This window comes from Leptopilina heterotoma, unplaced genomic scaffold, assembly GCF_015476425.1.
Source record: "Leptopilina heterotoma isolate Lh14 unplaced genomic scaffold, ASM1547642v1 Lhet_114, whole genome shotgun sequence".
NCBI classification, from domain to species: domain Eukaryota; kingdom Metazoa; phylum Arthropoda; class Insecta; order Hymenoptera; family Figitidae; genus Leptopilina; species Leptopilina heterotoma.
In genome coordinates, this window is record NW_025110833.1 from 1,381,491 (window position 1) to 1,396,587 (window position 15,097).

The window sequence follows — 15,097 nt, forward strand, 5'->3', positions numbered from 1 at the left end:
TACATTTTTCAATCTTTATTTTTACCATTTTCTATCTTTCCTATTTTCTACTTTCTGCTTTCTGTTTCTCGTACTTTTCTACTTTAACTTTCTCAATTTTGTTACATTTTCCACTTTTTTAATATCGATTTTTTACACTTTCTACTTTTCCCATTTTTTACTTTTTTCTTTAATTTAATTTTTTTTATTTTCTATTAAAATCCTTTTCAATTTTTTCTACTTTCTACTTTATTTACTTTTTCTATTTTATATTATTCCTATTTTCCACTTCTAAAATTTTTATTTTCCTTATTTTCAGTTATTTCTATTTTTTCAACTTCTTATTTTCTTCTTTTTTATTTTTCCCATTTTCTATTTTCTTCTTTTTTTCTGTTCTATTTTTTCCAAATATGAATATCAATAGTTGTAAACAATATTTTTTGTCAATAATTCTCCAAAGTTTAAAAAAAATGTATTCAGTAGTACGAGTAAATTATAGTCAGACAATCTATTTCGTCTCTATAATTTCAATCAAAAATTGATTATTTCTAAAATTTTTATACCAATAATAAACGGTGGATTCACTAAAACTACAATTCTTGAAAATTTTATTGATATTAGTAGTAAATAGCAATTTTAGTCAGACAGAACTAGAAACTCTCTAAATTTTAATAGTTTATTTAGTTAATGAGTTTACTATTTATAATTTATTAAATTTATTTATTTTTACAAAATGTTTGTCTGACTGTAAATGACTTTAACCACTAGTATCAAAAATTACAAAACTACTAGTACCAAAAATTACGAAAAAAGTCATAATATTTGTCTGCCTAAAAATACCTATTTTACTAGTACCAAAAATTATAAAATAATTATTAGGTCTTGGTTAAACGATTTTTGATACTTAATTCAAATTAACAAAAATTGTAGACAAACAGCTAAATAAAAATATTTGTCTGACTGAAAATGTCTTTTACCACTGGCCCCAAAAGTAATAAAAATTTAATTTAATTCTAGTTAAATAATATTTCTACTTACAGAAAAATAATAAAAATCCTAAAAAACGGCTAAATAAAAATATTTTCAATGTATTTGTCTGACTAAAAATACATTTTACCACTACTATCAAAAATTACAACAAAATCTTCAAGTCCTACTAAAAAATTGTTGTAAATTTTTCTATTAGTAGTTAAAAGACATTTATAGTCAGACAAGAAATCTCCGTTGTTTTCGCAAATAAAAATATCTTTCTACTTATAAACCTAACTAACAATTTACCCTTTTTATTCTGACTTTTATTATTTTTAGAAAAAAAAGTCCTTGACATTTTTTTTATAATTTCAATAAAATTTCTCCCCTTTACTTCCAAGTTACTTTTATAAAACATACGAGGGAGAGAGAGAGAGAGAGAAAAAAATATTTTTAACCCATTTAATTCGAGAAAAGCATCGGTTGATGTGTCAGGGGAGAAATTCTAAAAGTTATTTTTCGAAAAGGTCGATCCAATCACCTGAAAAGCAGGAGAACTCGGTGGAAGAGAAAGGGGGTGATATATAGAAGGAAGAACAGGAGAGTGAAAATACCGAGGGTGATCTACCCGAGCATCGTGGCGCCATCCCTCGCAGAAAGCTTGAACCCCATTCACCCTCAAGCAACCCTTTTGTTTCAAGGGTACAAACCGGATTCTCCAAATCCTAATGATAATTATCTCTTCTCTCCCGAAGGCAAAAGCTGTCTTCTAATCCAAAAAGGAGAAACATTAATCTATAATATGCTTGAGATAATTCACGAGAACTAATTTCTTCTTGAATTCCTTTAGTGTTAATGTTTTTTTAAATAGATATCCTTTCCGAATCTAAAGATTTACGATTCGTTGGATAGTCTTATAGAATCATGCGAAACCTTTGATCGACGTGCATGAAACTTTTGATCTTTGTGGGCTTTTAAAATTGACTCAAAGTCCTGGCCAAGAAGTGTATTTTGAGTCTTTTGCCTAGATGAAGAAGAGAAAAAGGGTTTTTTTTTAAAGTGAGGGTGTGCTTTTAAGACACATCGACCTGTGTATAATTCCATCTCGTGACAGCTCGCGGAACTGGATGATGAACATCAAGTGCCTATTGAAAGTCAGAGAAGTCAAAGGAAGCCCGCACTGATGAAACTTTCGAGTTAATTATATTGAAACGAAGACAAAGATGAGGATACGTCATAGTGGATTTAATATTTGAAGAAGGGGAGTTATAGCTCGAGTGGAATATGTACAAAAAATGTAAATACGAAATATAAAAGAACATTAAAACCTTTTTTTTAAATTTATTTTTTACTGAGTTTTATTACTTTTACTACTCCTATTAAATTTAAACTGTTACTACTTTGACTGACTTTGACTGTCTTTTTCTACTTTCACAATTTTTACTGTTTTTACAACCTTTACTACACTCACTATTTTTACTAATTTCTATTACTTTTACTACTATTAAATATTAATATATTAAAATTTTTACTACATTGACTAATTTTTAAAATTTTTACTATTTTTACTATTCATACTAATTTTTACTTTTACTATTTTTACTGTTTTCACTAATTGCTACTACTTTTACTACTATTACTACATTAAAATTGTTACTAGTTTGACTAATTTTTACAATTTTTACTACTTTTACTATTTTTACTATTTATACTAATTTTTACTACTTCTACTATTTTTACTATTTATACCTACTAATTTTTACAATTTTTATTAATATCACTATTTTTAATAGTTTGACTAATCTTTACTACTTTTAGTATGATTTCTAATTTTTACAATCTTTATTAATTTCACTATTTTTATTATTTTGACTAATTTTTACTACTTTTTCTACTTTTTAATTATTTTTACTATTTACATTGCGTTCACTTACTTTTACATTTACTTAAAAAATTAACAAGATAAGTAAAATAATTTATCTGACTAGGAATTACTGATACTACTAATAAAACTTAACCAAAAAATTCAAAGCCTCATAGAAGCCCGAATAGTTTTCGTAATATCTAAGATTTAAAACATTGTCTGACTAAACATACTCTGTACTACTAACCTTAAAATACTAGAGAATAAAGTCATTCTAAGTCAATATTTTACTACTAATACAAAAATAGGAAAGAAATTCTACTCAAATTACTTCACTTTTTAAAATAGTTTGTCTGACTAAAATTGACGTTTACTACTAATATTAAAAATTAAAAGGAAAACGTAGTTATTGCAACGGTACTAATTTTTAACTTTTGTAGACTATAGGAAACTTAGTAGCTATTTTGACTACAACTGAATTTTATTATCGATACTTAAAAAAAATATATACGTCTGACTTCAAATTACTTCTACTACTAATTCCAAATTTTCAATAGAGTATTAATAGATGCAGAAAAATATTATTTCTAACTGAACTAATAGCAAAATTATAAAATATTAAGAGATGAAGCAAAAATTAAAAGTTTTCTAAGGTTACGTCTGACTAAAAGTGACTTTTGATACTAAATACAAAATTTTATATTTAAATAAAATCTTTAAATTCTCTTAAATTAAAATGTTTTAAATTATTTAAAATTTAAGATCCTTAAATGCTCTAAAATTAAAATTTTCCCACTAACCCCAATTTTATAAAAATATAGACAATTTGTCAGACGATTAAAAAAACACTTATAAAAAACTACTATAAGTGGAAATATTTTCTTAATTTACGACTGACAAAATATATCTTTTACCACTAGTACCAAAAATTACAAAAGAATAATGAATAATCAAGTTTTAGTTAACCAAAATTTTTGTTATTACTTTAAAAATAAGAAAAATTATCAAAAAGAACTATTTTTAATAAAAATAGTTTCGTAATGTTTGTCTGACCAAAAATATCTTTTACCACTGTGGCCCCAAAAATACCAAAAGTTATAAATCTAGCTATAGTTAAACGATTTTTTCACTTACACTAGAAAAACAATAAAAATTCTAAAAAATCGAGTAAATCAGAATATTTGTAAAATGTTGTCTGACTAAAGGTGCTTTTCACTACTAGTTCCAAAAATTACAAGAGAATTATCAGGTCTTGCATAAACAATTTTTGCTACTTTCACCAAAATAAAAAATATTTTGAAAAACCGATAAATTAAAATATTTTCAAAATATTTGTCTGACTGAAAGTGACTTTTACCACTAGTTCAAAAATTACAAAACCATCAGTAAATAAACATAATAAAAATAGTCTTTGGAAATCAATTTTTGCTATTAATTTTAAAATAACAAAAATCCTAAAAAGCCACTGTCAATAGAAATACTTTCGAAATAATAGTCTGACTAACAATGCCGTTTCTACTAGTAACAAAAGTTACAAAATAATTTTCGGGTCATGATTAAACGATTTTTTCTACTTATATCAAAATAACATAAATTTTAGAAAAACGGCTCATAAAAATTTTAAATATTAGTTAACATTATTTAAAATATTTTCAAAATATTTGTCTGACTGAAACTTATTTTTACCACTACTTTCAAAATTACAAAACCACCGGTACCAAAACTGATGAAAATAGTCTTACTCAAACAATTTTTGCTATTAATTTCAAAATAACAAAAATTCTAAAAAGTCACTCTAAATAGAAATACTTTTGAAATGTTTGTCTGACTAAAAATGCCGTTTCTACTAGTAACAAAAGTTGCAAAATAATTCTCAGGTCTTGATTAAACGATTTTTTCTACTTATTTTAAAATAACAGAAATTTTAGGAAAACGGCTGATAAAAATCTAAAATATTATTTAATATTATTTAAAATATATTCATAATATTTGTGTAACTGAAAATTATTTTTACTACTAGTTCCAAAAATTACAAATTCACCAGTACCAAAAATAAGAAAAATCCTAATAGATAGTCAATAGAAATACCTTCTAAATGTTTGTCTGACTAAAAATTATTTTTACTTCTAGTGCCAAAAATGACAACAAAGTTTCCACGTTCTACTGAAACGAACTCTTACCACTGATATCAAAATTTATGATGAAATTTTGAGTTGTCTGACCGAAACTTTCTCTCACTACTAAGAGTCAAGGTCGAACTAAACAAATTCAGGTTAAAAAGACGCTAATAAGTAAAAAAACTGCAAAGAAAAAAAAGAGAGTAAAAGTGAGCAAGAGAGAGAGAGAGAGAGAGAAAGAGATCGAAAAAAGTATCCGAAGCAAGCGAGTTTCACTATAAAAACAAGAGTAAAGCCGAACGAGAGCAAAATATATAGTGATGAGAAAGGGCTCATCTCCTAAATACTAATTAGTGATGGAAACTTCCCCTTTCATGTTGATTCGTGCCTCTCCAGAGTTATCTCCAAGTTCGCATTGTTCTTCATCTATGTATATCTCCAACTCTTCGCGAGTTTCACCCCCCACTCCATCCCTCTTTACCACTCCCAAAACTATAGACGCAACAAAACCCGTCAAGGTTGCCATTAGGGGTTGGGCAATAATTTCGAAAGCTACGTCGAGACTTTCCAAATATTGTGCTAAGCGTTTAGGAGACTCAGTGACTCTGCGCAAATGTCAAGAAGTAGAAATCTTCTTTATAATTCAACCCCCTTCGCGTTCACCTCCTCTTCCCAAAGGAGGATTAAAAATGACAAAAAAAAATGTGAAACAAACTTTTCAGTTTCATTTTAATTAACGTCCTTCCCTAAAGTCTTCAATTATTGTGGATTACATTTTATCAAAGTTGTTCCGATCTTTTCATTATATTTGATATTCTAATAATATCTTTTCAAACATTATTCATGAGCTCTCTCTCATAAGACTTTTGGAATATTCGACAAATAAAAAGAAGAAGAAAAAATGGTGAACAATCTTATTGAATCTGAATAATAATGAAAGGAGGGTCTCTTCTAATTATTTTCAATTTCACGAGATATCAGATTCTTTCCCAATTTTTTAAGAGGCAAAAGAAAATTAAATTTCCCTAGAAATTCTAATTCGAAATTTTATAAAATTTTCATGTAATTGCAGAATTTCCATTTTGTAATTTTGTCCAAAATTCCTATCGAATTTCTATATCTTTTTGTGGCAGAATTTGACATTTTTAATATCAAGGAAAAAATTCTGCCCAGTAAGTTGGAATAAAATTTTCAAAATTGCAATTTCAAAAGTCAACAAAAAACTTTTTAAAAAATATTCTCGAAACAAGGGAAAGGGTTTAAAAATTGCAAAACAAAAAAAAATGAATTAATTTACACAATTCATTGAAGCGAATGAGAGACAAAAATTAAATGTGTTTGTCTTGCTGTGTTTTTGTTTAGTTGCACTTTTTTGCTGAGCAAACCCCTGCGCTTAACACCAAGAGTACGAATTTTGGGTGCCAAAATGCTGATCCACTGCGGTCCATTCGAAATCGTGAAACTTGCAGAGGCGTTAAATTCAGACTCTCTATACACCCCCCGTTGAAATTGAATTAAATCGTTTAACGACCTTATGTTTAGAGGGGAGAGAACCCTTCCCTCGTTTCAACTACCAAAACCATTTTGGGAAGCCCGCACACTGGCGCAAGCGAACGATGAGATAAATGTAATCAACATTGTAACCCTGGCTACTTGCTGTTTAAACACATGAAACCAGATTGAAGACTTCATTACATTAAAAGGAAAATATTTTTTCCACAAAAAAAAAGAAGTTTTACTACTTTGACTGAGTTCTGTACTATGACTGATTTTTACTACATTTACTATTTTTACTGATTTTTTACTAGTTTTATTAAGTTTACTGATTTTTACTCTTTTTACTACATTCACTACATTTTAACTCTTACTATTTTTACAGCTTGTCCTATTTTTACCAGTTTTACTACGTTTTTAATTTTTTATTTTTTCTGCAACTGTCACTAAATTTAAACTTCTACTATTTTTACTGCTTGTACTATTTTTATTACTTTGACTAATTTTTACTACTTTTACAACTTTTAATATTTTTTACTATTTTTTTATTTTGACTGATTTTAACTTGTTCAGGGTTGCTACAAAAATTTAATTTTATATTTCCCTGAATATTATCAAAATTTATTTAAATAATTGAATTTTTTTGAAAAATTTTATTGAAATAGTCGATATTAAAAATCATTGAATTGAGAAAATTTTTGAAAATAATTGCAATTTTGCCAAGAAATTTATTCAATTTTTTGAAAATCATTGAATTTCGGAGAAGAATTTTATTATTTATAAAGATAATTGAAATTTTTACGATAAATTTTTAAAAATTTTTAAACATTATTAAATTTTTGTAATCATTTGTAACTTCTCCAAAATGCAATTTTTTCAGTGTTTTTAACTAAAATTCTTCTATAAATCCATTATTTTTGATAATTAATTGGATAAAAAAAATCTAAATTCTTTAGAATTTCTAATTAAATACATTAAAAATTGAAGTTTTATATAATTTTAAATTAACACCTTTTGAACTTCATCTATTTATGAATAAAGTTATTTAATTATAAATTATTGGCAGGAATAGAAAAAATTGAAGGTTTCTTTGTAATTTTGTAGTTTATGAATAAAAAAAAAAAATTCCGAATTTTCTTATAAATTCTAAAAATTTATTTTTTTTAGTACTTTTAACAAAAATCCCTGACTTCCCTGACAAATTATACTTTCCCTGAATTTTCCCTGAATTCCCTGACCTATGGCAACCCTGTAGTTATTGACTGATTATTTTGAGTAGTTTAACTACATTTATTGAAATAAAATAAATTTTTTACTCTAAAAATTTAAAATCCGGGGTAAACACAAACAGTTAGTTTTAAGCGATTCACTGTAACGTATATTTTCTACTATCTTATAAAATTGTTTAAGTGAGATAAAATAAAAACCGAATGAAAAAAAAACAAAAAATGCTATGATTTTTAAAGAAAAAACTTACATTTTTGTAGAAACTTAGTAATTCTTGTTGTATTTACCTCAACTGACCCTGAAAGTAAACAATAAATATATTAGTAAAATGAAAAAAATAAATAAGTAGAATTAAAAATTAAAATGTAAATAACAACTTAAATAAAACAAGCAATTTAATAATTAAGTATAATAATAATGATAATAATAACAATAATAGTAATAATAATAATAATAATAATATGAATAATAATAATAAAAATAATAATTATAATGATAATATTAATAAAAAAAAATAATAAAAGAAATAAACAAAAAAAAAAAAGAAATAATAGAAAAAATAAGTAAGTAATTATCCATAAAAATTTGTGCCGATTTCTACTAAATATCTACTAGACTTCAAGAAGAAATTCAACAGAATATTTCAAAATCACTTTACTTTCTAAAAAACTATATCTATTTTTCTTCATTTAAAATTCAAATTTCTAAACTAGTCTTTTCAAGAAAAAAAAACTATTACAAAAAAGTCCTCTCCCAATCTCAAGATAATCACTCTTTATCTCAATTAAGCGCTACAATTACATGCATTATAAAATGATGCTGGTTTTTCAAAAGAAACGTTCACACAATTTTTGAGGATACATAAATTCTTTGATAAATTGTAGTCGCTTCATTCTCAACTTGTATCAGGGGACTCCCCACTGTGTCGAATCTATTCCTATTTATAAGTCAACGAAAGGAGTATCAAAGAAACACCGGGTTTATACAGTTTCTTATACATATACTTTTTTCCTTTTTCAATGTTTTTAATATTTATTACCAAAGAGACAAGTTATTAACTTGATAAATAATGTGAGGGGAAATTTTAAAGAAATAAAAAATTAGGCAAAACTTGTAATTGAGTTGACTAATCAAGTTACCACAGAAAGAAAGAGAGAGAGAGAGAGAGAAAGAAAAAAAAGATTTATAATCTAGAAGTTCCTCTTTTATATACTCTTTATTCATTCAAAAAATTGAAAGTTAACCAGAAATGATTTCTACGTTTTTTTAACCCCGTAAAGAAAGACGACATTTGAAAGATCTTAAAAATAATTTGTGGGACAATAAAACAACGTTATTTTTCGGATTTCATAAACATCAGAAATTTGTCATGAATGTCTCCAATCAAAATAGTTTATTCAACTTGACTGTGAGTTGAAATTTATTGCGATAAATTTGCTTTAATATTTATTAAATATTATTATTTCAAAAAATTTTCTATATATTTTAAATATTCCTCCAAATTATATTATAATATAATAAAGGTGCCTTTATTATAATATTCTTCAATATTACAAATACTTTTAATATTATAAACATTTTCAATATTATAAATATTTTAAATATTTTTATCTAATTTATGATTCAAATTTTATCAGAAAAATAAATTGTTTAAATAAACAAAGTCATTTTTTTATTATTTTTAACAGGCAATAATAGCAAATTTTAAATGCTGACAATATTTCAGAATTTTTGTGTCTGGACAAAAATGCCTTTTACTACTAGAATAAAAAATGCAAAAAAATTTCATTTTGAATTAAAATCTATTTTCAGAGACAAATAAAAAATATTTTTAAAGTTATATAAAGGTTATAAAAAGAATTCGCAATTAAATTTAAGCACATTCAAATTCTTGTGTCTGACTGAAAAAAACTTTTACTACTAGAACAAAAATTAAACAAAAAATTATTTTCCTAGAAATAAAAAATGTCCACAAGTAATGATCCTAAAAATTGATGTATTTTAGAAAATTTTCGATAGGAATATTTAAAAAATTCTAAATCCATTGTCTGACTAAAACCTTCTGTTACTACTTGTGTAAAAAAACATTTGTTACCAAAAAACCAAACAAGACTTTGATATCATTAAACTAAAAATTGTTTTTTAATACAGATACCAAAATTAAAAAATTCGAGAAAAAGTTCAACTGAATAGAAAATAAATTTTCGAAATTATCGTCTGACTAAAAAATCTGTTACTACTGAATTTAAAAAGCAAAAAAATCTGCAACTTTCGTAATATAAATTGTTTTTAAGAACTGATACCAAAAAGGCGAACATTTGTAAAAAGTTCAAATGTAGTTAAGAAGATTTTCGAAACGTTTGTCTGACTAAAAACATCCGTTACTACTGGCACCAAAAAAAACAAAAGACTTTGATATTTTTCGACTGAAAATTTACTTTTGCCACTGAAGCAAAAAATGCAAAAATTTATAAAAAAACTTCTGACGTATTTTAAAACGATTTCAAAACTGATGTCTGAGTAAAAAATTCCTTTACTACTTACACAAAAAAATAAAAAAATAAATGTTTTAACAAAACGAAATAAATTTATTTTTTTCCTCTTTAAACAATCAATTTCATAAACAAAAAAACATTCTAATTGAAATAAAAAAAAACCCTACTACAAAATTCCATCACATAGCAAAGATTTTCGTAAAATAAAACAGGCTTTGTTTTTATGTTTGCAAAGCAAGAAAACATTCGACTTTTCACATTTCTTTCTATAGTAAAAGTAAAACAAAAAGAAAAAAAAAGACTTGAATGTGATTCTAGAAATAACGTTTCTCACTAGAAACTCGTATATGCGGTCGAGGCTGTTTGTATAGGCTATAATTTTCTGGTTTTGTACTCTCTTTCTCCTTCTCTCTCACAACCGTGTAACGTATGAGTTTTCCACCGGAAGATACGGCGAGCCGATAATAAAAATTCATGCGAAAATCAATAGCGGTATCCTGGTTGGGTTGGAAAAAAAAAGAAAGACTGGAAACATACGTGTCAACGTACAGTGCGATAGAATGGGAAAAGTTTTATGATGATAAGAGTGGCTCACGTGTCACACCGCAGAAGGGGTTCGATAAAAGTATCGAAAAAATGATGAATCCTCTTCAAGCACCGATCTTATCTTCATTCTCGTTTCTAACGCTTATATACATTTATACTTTTATTCAAAAAGAAAATCAAAAATAAACTATTTTTCTTATCTCGAATAAATTATATAAAGAAATAGAGGAGACTTTGTATACTTCCCAAGTTTTAAAGCCCTTCATTTGCTTTCTAATCCTTACATAAGTAGGAAATTCAAAAACAATTTTTGATACTGATTTTAAAATAATCAAAATTCTGAAAAATTTACTGTCAATAAAATTACTTTTCGAAAGTCTGTCTGACTAAAAATTTCTTTTACCACTAGCATAAAAAATTACAGAAGAATTAACAAGACTATAATTTTCTTCTTTAAACTTACAGAATAATTTGCAAATCTGACTGAAACGATTTTTACTTCTATTAAAAATGAATATAAAAAAAATCCTTGAAAACTACTGTAAATAAAAATACTTTCAAAAAGTTTGTCTAACTATAGATGCCTTTTACTACTAGCATAAATATTACAAACAAAATTTTGTTGACACAATTTTTTATACTAATTTCACAATTGCAAAAAGTGTTAAAAAAACTCTTGTAAATAAAAATACTTTACACATATTTGCCTGACTAAAAACAACTTTTACTACTAGTATCAAATATTACAAAATAATTTTCAAATCTTCCCAATGATAATAATTTGCCTGCTTATTTAATGTTTATTTAAAAATTATTTAAATCGTAAAAAAACAAAATTAAAATTCTTTTGAAATTTTTATCTGAATAAAAATGTCATTTTCCACTGGAACCAAAAATTACAAAACGAATTTAAACGAATTAACTTTAGCTACTAATTTCAAAATGATAAAAAACAATAAAAAAAACTACTAGAATAAAAATACTTTTAAAACGTTTGTCTGAATAAAAACAACTTTTACTACGGGAGATAAAAAGTTGAAAAGAAATTTCAAATCCTGATAAACTAATTGGTCAGTTTTTGTCATGTTTGTCTGACTAAAATACCTTTTTCCACTTGTACGAAAATTTACAAAAAGAATTTTCAAGTTCCATTGAAATAGCTTGTACTGACACTTTAAAAATAATAAAAACCTTTGAAAAAAACTAGCGTAAATAAAAAATACTTTCAAAATGTTCGTCTGACTAAAAATGCTTTTTACCACTGACACAAAAAATTACAAAAGAATTTTTAAGTACACCAAAACGATAACTTTTACTACCAATACCAGAACACCAAAAATAAAGGTCTACTGAAAAAAAAACTTAAAATAATTTTACCTAACAAAAATTTCCCGGAAAAAACCTCGAAGCACGGAAGTGATAAACTTTAATATAAAATTCACCCCCTTTCCTCATTCACTTTTTCCCCCATCGGTGACGTGAAACAATTTCACGATGAATTCGAAACGAGGCAAACTTGCTTGAATTATCATTTCAAATAGTTGAAGATTAAATTACGGTCTTTCGCAGAGAATAATAAGGTTTGTTTTCTCTTGTGCCGAGGACAATTTATTCCGCATGGTAGATTCAAAAAAAAAAAAAAAAAAAAAAAAATTGTTCTCACTGCATGTGAACAAATTTATTTGTAAAATACAATTTTTCAAGCAAAAAATGAGAAAATATTTTACTGTATGTTCTTCTATATTTTCTTTTAATTACTAAACAAGAATATATTCTATGACACGAACCAAAAAAAAACATTCACCCTTTTGTCGTTGTATGGTTGTTTTTGAGGACACAATTAGTCCTCGACCAGACTGGCGCCACGGTCCTTGTAACCCTGTTTTTCGATCGAGCTAACAAAAAATCTTCGAACCGAAATACATCGCCTCCATTTATCATTGATTTTTCAACCATCATTAGATATCCGTCACTGACATTTCAAGATCATTTATTCAACAAAACTTGTCGAGGAAAAAAATACAAATCCTTACTATTCAATTTCTTTGTATAATTAAAAGTTACGTATGCGATTTTTTTTACTTTTCCCCAAGAGAAATTGATTTTCCCCTTGGTTTTTTGTACCATGTGGAACAGTTTTACTCTCCTGATTTATTTTCGTATAAATTTTATTAATTAAATAAATAATTATTCAAACTTTATTCAAATAATTATTTTTTGTTCTTTTTTTGGTACAAGTAGTAATGGATGTTTTTAGTCAGACAAAAATTTCAAAATTCTTCCGAAGTACTTTCGAACTTTATGTTAATATTCACCTTTTAGTATCAATTCTTAAAAACAATTTATATTCCTAAGATTTCAAACTTTTTTGCTTTCTTAATTCTAGTAGTAACAGATTTTTCAGTCAGACAACAATTTCGAAATTCTATTTTCTGTTCAGTTGGATTTTTTCTCTGATATTATAATTTTGGAATCAGAAGCAGAGAACAATTTTTAGACGAATGGTATTAGATTCTTTTATTTTTTTTTTTGCTACAAGTAGTAACGGTTGTTTTTAGTCAGACAACAATTATGAAATTATTCCCGAAGTACATTCGAACTTTTTCTAATAAGATTCGCTTTTTTCTAAGTACACGGAGAGACCCACATTCGTAAAAATTACTAAAAATGGTTGCAATGACCGGAAATAAGGGGACTTTTAGCATAATGTGCTACAGAATTAGATAAATTTACAAAAGAAATAGATAAATTTGCTACATTGAAATAGCAAGTTTTAATATTTTTTGTAAGAGTTGTAAATGTAGCAAAAATTGATTATAGTTTTCTCTAATTTAATTAGACAAAATCTGACAAATGAAAACATTTTCCACTAAAACCTTCTATCCACTGTAGTAATTTTTGGTGAGCAAGTGTGGCTAGCGAGTGCAGTCATATGGCGCCTGCATTTCTATTGGTTGCTAACTTCGTCAATCTCCGTAAATGAGCCGATGCCATCCGATCATTGACAGTGACTATGTTTCGCGTATGTAAAATAAATTTGGATATTATCTACAATAATTAAATATAAAGTGAAACGTAGGTCGTTCGGTATCTCAGAAATTGACCATTATAAATTAATAAACTTTGCATTTATTCCTGTCCCAAGAACTATGTCTTATAATAAGTTGTTAAAAGTAAATTGCTTTCTCGTAAGTGCTGTAAATTTTCATCATTCAATATATAAGAAAACAAAGATGTATACTTTCAGTGAAATTCGTTGTCGTGCGTGCAGTTGTGTATTAGTGTATTAATTAACCGCGTCTATATATATAAGTGAAATAAACATGTGTGTGTCTTCAAATATATAAGTGTGTGTGTGTGTCTGTGTATGTAAAAATCCTTCCAGTTTGTCTCCATTAGTCAAGAATTGACGGGAAACCGGCGACAAAAATCCGTATTTTTTCTTTCACTCTTTCTTTCTGCATTTACAAACGACTGTAGTAATTTTACGTACACAATACTTCTGAGTTTACTACAGTTGTTTGGAACTATTGGACGAAATAGTAAGAAACTTTGCTAATTTGGTGAACATTTGTCGGGATTAGTGACTTAGTGTAGAAAATAGTAAAAAATACAAAAAGTCCCCTTATTTCCGGTGGTTGCAATGTGAAAATAGTAAATTCTAGTGTGATTTTATACAAAAATTAGTAATCTCGGTCTCTCCGTGTAGTAGAAAATTATTTTTGTTCCTAATAACAGTGATTTAATTGCTTTTTGAATTTTTGATTCTAGTAGAAAAAGATGTTCTCAGTCAGGCAAGGATTTAGAAATTTTTGTATTATTCAGTCGAACGTATTCTATAATCTTGTAATTGTTGGCTCATCATTTAAGGACAGTTTTAAGTCCTAAAATATTAATTTTTTGGTAGAATTTTTGTTCTAGTAGTAAAAGACTTTTTAGTCAGACGCAATAATTCGAATGCATTTCAATTAACTTTCGAGAATTGTTTCGAAATTTTTTTCAAAAAAAAGTTCTAGTTTAAAATAAAAATCCCCCCTTCCTAAAAAATGGCAGAGAGGGAGAGAGCAGAATACTATTTTTTGGAAAACATATCACAACTTTTTCCGTATCCACTCTTTCTAAAATTCCCAACGAATTTCCCCAAAATATTGCACTTTAGAAAGAAAATGTTATTATACAGGTGAATCATTTTTTCTCCCCCAACTTTTATTCGTTAAAAAAGAAGAGATAAAATGGGATTAAAGAAGAAGAAGACGAAGAAGAAAAAAAAATTTGGCCCCGTTTTTATTTCTGAGTCAGGATAATATGCACTGAATGTAAAATAGACGCCATTAAGATTTTCGTGATGATAAGTTTTGAAAGAAAATCCGCTCAGCAAGTGCGACGCAAAAGAAAGAGAGAACTGC

At 26.5% G+C, this 15,097-nt stretch overlaps 1 long non-coding RNA gene across 1 annotated transcript in view; it reads right to left on the reverse strand.

Moving 5' to 3' along the window:
- LOC122508298 overlaps nt 1-15,097 on the reverse strand; it is a 73,218-nt gene that overhangs the window by 26,703 nt on the left and 31,418 nt on the right. Inside the window, exon 4 of the long non-coding RNA XR_006302210.1 lies at nt 7,938-7,948. This is a non-coding gene — a long non-coding RNA (uncharacterized LOC122508298). The remainder of the gene's footprint in view (nt 1-7,937; nt 7,949-15,097) is intronic.